Source organism: Helianthus annuus, chromosome 14 (genome assembly GCF_002127325.2).
Source record: "Helianthus annuus cultivar XRQ/B chromosome 14, HanXRQr2.0-SUNRISE, whole genome shotgun sequence".
Taxonomy (NCBI): Eukaryota; Viridiplantae; Streptophyta; class Magnoliopsida; order Asterales; family Asteraceae; genus Helianthus; species Helianthus annuus.
The window spans coordinates 158,974,654-158,980,653 of NC_035446.2; positions in this window are offsets into that span (position 1 = coordinate 158,974,654).

The window sequence follows — 6,000 nt, forward strand, 5'->3', positions numbered from 1 at the left end:
GCTGACACCACGAGGCAAGTGGCGCCGGCGACAGTCCCCTGTCAGAGCTATTAAAGCAATGGGCTGACGTGGCGTAACCCCCACGGCCGGCGAGACTGACACACCTGCAACGGTGCAGCTCGTCGTCAGCCCATCCATCAATCTCCTCCTTCACTCCTCGGCTATAAATACCGACCCCAAACCAGGTTTGAGGTATCTCTTCACAACTCTCTAACTACTACTATAATCTTGCTTTGCTTCCCAAGCAAACTACTGATTCTCACGCCGGAGAGTGGTAACAAGGAGCACCCCCCACCCCATCCTCCTTGTTACGAGTCACGGCTTGTTTCCTTGTGCAGGAGATCATCCACCGGTGACCCAGCCAGCGATCTCCGAGAGGAAGGGATTAACCCTTCTTGACGAGACCAGTGTGTTAACCCTGCCCGGTTAACCATTGTTTCATCATTGGCGCCCACCGCTACTCTTAGCACTTTTTAATCCATCCCTCTCCCTCTCAAGATCATGACTGATAACCAAAACACCAATGCGGATAACCCAAATCCCCCGGTCCCAACAGGGGTCCACCCTTCGACCCCCCAACCCGGACACATTGGCACGTCCACCCAAAGGATCCCATCCTTTGCGTTCGGACATGACTTATCACAGGCCCCAACTGTGCTTCCACCAGGCGTGGACTTACACTCCTGGTACCAACAGCAGACTGACCTGCTGATAGCGGCTTACAACCGCGCTTGTACGGAAGCAAACGTACAAGCTGGGCCTACTCCAATACAACACACACCTGCCAACCGTATACTCCAATACGATGGCAGGTTACACTCACGTCCGGCTTCCAGAAGCCGACATGACGACCGTGGATCATCTTACTGTTCGGTCCATACACTCAATGAGGATACTTCCTCATATGAATCCCGCTCCAGAGGGCCAGTGCATACCCGCCTGGGCCCCTATGGGGAAGATAGGAGGCGGTCAGCCTCTAGGCGCGGCCCAGGCATCCAGAGCCGACTGGGCCCGCAACCTTCCACGGAAGGGTACGGTCATACCGACCCTGACGATCAAACCTACCGCGGGGAGTCTCACGACACCAACAGCAGACCGGGGGGACGCAACTATGTTCCTCCCAGTCACCCCCGCACTACATACCTCAGGGCGGCAAAGCGCCCTGTGCACGAACCATACAGGCCAAGGGCCGCGGCCGAAAATTCAAAATTCGTCCCGCACATCGCCAACGCCGATATCACAACGACAAAATTCCCAGTCAACATTGGGAAATACAGTGGCTCAACCGACCCGGACGACCACATGAACATCTTCACAGGCGCAGGCGTCAATGGCAGGTGGGACGAACCCACCTGGTGCAATTTTTTCCCCCAGACCCTTATCGGTCTGGCGAGGGCATGGTTTGATTCTTTGCCAGTGGGATCACTGGATTCTTTCGAGGACTTGCGCGCCAAGTTCCTCGCCCATTTCAGCCAGCAGCGACGCCACGAACGCGATTCGCTGGACGTCATGAACATCTGGCGAAGAGATGACGAATCGCTCGAGGCATTCGTCATCCGTTACAATAAAGAATGCCTAGAGATAGGCGACGTGGCGGACCAAATGGCGCGAAACCATTTTATTCGGGCCGTCAAAGACAGAGAGATGGTCATGACCATCTCTGGCAAGGAGGGTTTGCCTAAAAAATGGGAGGATGTCATGACCGCAGTCAAGACATATGCCCAGACACAGCGGTCGCTCGAACCGCACGTCAAAAAGGCAAAACCCCAAGCCGAAACATCCCATCAAGGGTCCAAACGTAACAACAAACGAAACCGGGATGCGGGCAATCGGGATATTACTAAACCGTATTTCCCGCAACCCAACACGTTTGACCCACAATGCTACAACCCGGCCCGAGACACTCGGGCACCAAGAAAAGAATCTCGGGACCGCAAATGGACCGAGATCAACCAGTCGCCAAGAGAGGTCCTCCTCGCGGACCCACAATTCTTGCGACCGGCCCAACCAATGAAGTCCAAGAAAAGTCAGGACCTCACACTATACTGTGAGTACCACAAGGACTCGGGCCATACCACCAACAACTGCATCAGTCTCCGGCTGGAGATTGAGCGGGCGTTGAAAGAGGGGAAACTGCAACACCTTTTACCAGGTGGACAAAAGCCCACCAAGCATATCACCCCTCACAACGAAGGTACCTCCTCCGGAAAGAAAGCCATGTACGTGGCTTCCACCCACATGATCTACGGAGGCAAGGGTAGGCCGCGAAAAGCGGCACGAAGACCGGACAATGATTGGAAAGACGAGCAAGTCGTCTTCCCAAAAGTCCGAGGCGGACCGCGTGACAGACGCGCCGTCGTCATTTCAGGCCAGCTGGCCCATTACTGCACCGAGCGTCTGTTCATCGACCCGGGCAGTACATCCGATATAATCTACGAGCAATGCTTCAATCAATTTGACCAAGAGGACAAAGATCGGTTGCAAGCCGTAGATTACCCGCTGGCCGGATTCGCAGGGGAAACAGTCTTTCCCCTAGGCCAAATTACATTTCCCGTGCGTCTTACCAATGGTAAACACACGCGGACAGAGGAGGTTAACTTCATGGTTTTACCCCACACCTCCAACTACGACGTCCTCCTTGGGAGAGAATCCCAAGGAGATTTCAATATGATCACATCCGTCCCCCACTCCGCGGTTGGTTTCCCAACCGCATCGGGGGTTGCAATCATCTACGCCCGCAAGGACGTCATGATGACGGACGAAGCACGTCCGACAAAGGTCGCAAGGCCCACCCCCGTCGACCACCCGGAAAAATGGGTTCTCAACCCAACGCATCCGGAACAGAAGGTCACATTGGGTCACGCCTTATCCTCGACCACCAGAGCGCACCTGAAGGAGCTCCTCTTCAGGAACCAAGACATCTTCGCGTGGACTCCCGCAGACATGACAGGGGTCCCACGCGAAATAGCGCAGCACTATTTGAATACCAAACCAGGTATCAAACCAGTGATCCAAGGCCAACGCCACCTTGGGTCAGCTAAAAATCAGGCGATGCAAGAGCAGATCGAAGAACTGCTCTCCGCAGGTATACTGCGGGAAGTCAAGTACCAGACTTGGTTATCCAACCCTGTCATGGTAGAAAAACCATCCGGGGGCTGGCGCATGTGCGTCGATTACAAGGACCTTAACAAGGCCTGCCCCAAGGATTGTTACGCGCTTCCGGAAATCGACGAAAAGGTCGATAACCTCGCACCATTTAGGTGGAAGTGTTTCCTCGATTGCTACAAAGGGTACCACCAGGTACAAATGGCACTTGAGGATGAAGACAAAACGGCATTCCGGACCCCAACCGGAAATTACTGCTATACAAAAATGCCGTTTGGGTTGCGCAACGCGGGCTCAACCTACCAGAAACTGATGAACGACACTTTCCGTGGTCAAATAAGCAAAAGTGTCGAAATCTATATGGACGACCTGGTCGTCATGAGCATGGAGGAAGATACCATGCTCACTGATATAGAAAGAACATTCCAAACTCTGCGAAGCGTCAACATGAAGCTCAATCCAGGGAAATGCTCGTTTGGAATGGAAGAAGGCAAATTCCTTGGGTTCATTGTCACCAAAGATGGATTCAAGGTAAACCCGGAAAAAGTGCAGGCGATCGAGCGCATGCCATCGCCTGCATCGATGAAAGATATGCAACGCCTGGCCGGAAGGCTGGCGGCACTCAACAGGTTCTTGGCTAACCACGCAGCCAAGTCATACCCTTTCATCAAGACCCTGCGAAGCTGTTCAAAGAAAGAACAATTCCAGTGGACCACAGAGGCCGAAAAGGCCTTCCAGGAAATGAAGGAGTGTTTGATACAACTCCCAACACTAACCGCACCATGCAAAGATGAGCCACTCATCTTATACTTATCCGCTGCGGACAACGCAGTGGGCGCGGTATTAATAGTGGAACGAGCGGGGGTTCAAACACCCATCTATTATATCAGCAAAATGCTCAACGACCCGGAAACGAGATACTCAATAATGGAAAAATTGGTACTTGCACTGGTACATGCTTCAAGACGGTTACGACGCTACTTCGTAAACCACATCATCACAGTGCTAACCAATTACAGGATCGGCCCGATCCTGTCCAAACCCGACATCTCTGGGAGATTAGCAAAATGGGCAATTGAGCTGGGCGCACATACAATACATTACAAACCGCGCCCTGCCATCAAAGGCCAAATCTTAGCTGATTTCGCCGCTGAAGTACCAGCGGATCGCATCCAAGAATGCGAAGAATCCCAAAATCCTGCGCCCCCACCACCCTCCTCAGAAGTATGGGCACTATTTACCGATGGTGCATCCAACGAGGACGGCGCGGGCGCAGGTCTGCGACTCGTCAGCCCTGACGGCCAAGAGCTTACATATGCCATACGCCTCGATTTTAAAAGCACCAACAACGAGGCAGAATATGAAGCACTATTAGCCGGGCTACGTTTAGCAGTCAAAATCGGCGTGCAACATCTGGAAGCGCACGTCGATTCCTTGTTAGTTGCGGGCCAGGTACGCGGCGACTATGCCGCCAAAGGGGATATCATGATCCTCTACCTCGAGCAAGCCCTGCAGCTAAAATCCAAATTCGCTTAATTCAATATTCGACACATTAATCGAAGCGAAAACAAATCTGCGGATGCACTATCAAAACTTGCATCCACCAGCTTCCAACACTTGGCAAAGGAGGTACGTATCGAGATTTTGCAAAATCCTTCGGTTCCTCTACGCCAGGTCAGTGTCATCCAATACGGAACAACGTCATGGATGACACCAATTATCGCATACCTTCAGTCAGGTGTGACTCCCGAGAGCAAAACAGAGGCACGTAAGTTGCAATACAAAGCGTGCCACTATCAAATGGGAGACGGTATCTTATACCGAAAGTCATACCTCGGACCGCTCCTCCGATGCGTTAATCCACAAGATGCCACATACCTTATCCGAGAGATACATGAGGGCATATGCGGCATACATGCCGGACCACGCATGGTCGTGGCAAAAATCATGAATGCCGGGTATTACTGGCCCGGCATGCACCTGGACGCCGTCAAAGAATTACGCAAATGCATGGACTGCCAGCGCCATGCACCAAAAACTTTGCGGCCAAAAAACAATCTGGTCCCCGTCACTACTGCATGGCCTTTTCAAAAATGGGCGATCGACGTAGTGGGACCATTCCCGGACGCACCAGGTGCAGTTAAATTTATCATAGTGGCGGTTGATTACTTCACAAAATGGGTAGAGGCGAAACCACTCGCTTCAACCACTGCTATGATAACAAGAAAGTTCATTTGGGAGCACATCATCTGCCGTTTCGGTTTACCAATGTACATTGTTACCGACAACGGCACCAACTTCGCTGCCGACGAATTCCAAAAATGGCTAGAAGAGCTGAACATCAAACACATATTCTCGTCAGTCGCACACCCGCAAGGGAACGGCCAAGTCGAGAGTATAAATAAAGGCCTAGTCGACGGAATCAAAGCACGATTGGGAACAGCCAGGCGTGGCTGGGTCGATGAGCTCCCAAGCATCTTATGGGCTCACCGCACGAGCCCAAAAACAAGCAATGGGGAAACACCTTTCAGCCTCGTCTACGGGTCTGAAGCGGTGATACCCGCGGAAATGGGCCTCCCATCTCCTAGAATGTTGGCTATCGAAAAGCTAGACAACAACAGGGAACGTAGGATCGATTTGGACCTCCTAGAAGAAAGGCGCGAGAACGCCGCCATCAACGAGGCCAAATACAAATCCAAACTGGAAAAGTATTACAACGCGCGAGTCCGCGTTTGTACTTTCACTCCAGGGGACTACGTCCTACGTGACAACGAGGCATCTAACGCCGAGCGCCCAGGAAAACTTGCCCCCAAGTGGGAAGGACCCTACCTCATCAGCGAGGTCTTAGGGAAGGGCGCATACAGGTTACAAACACTAGAGGGCGAACCTATCGCC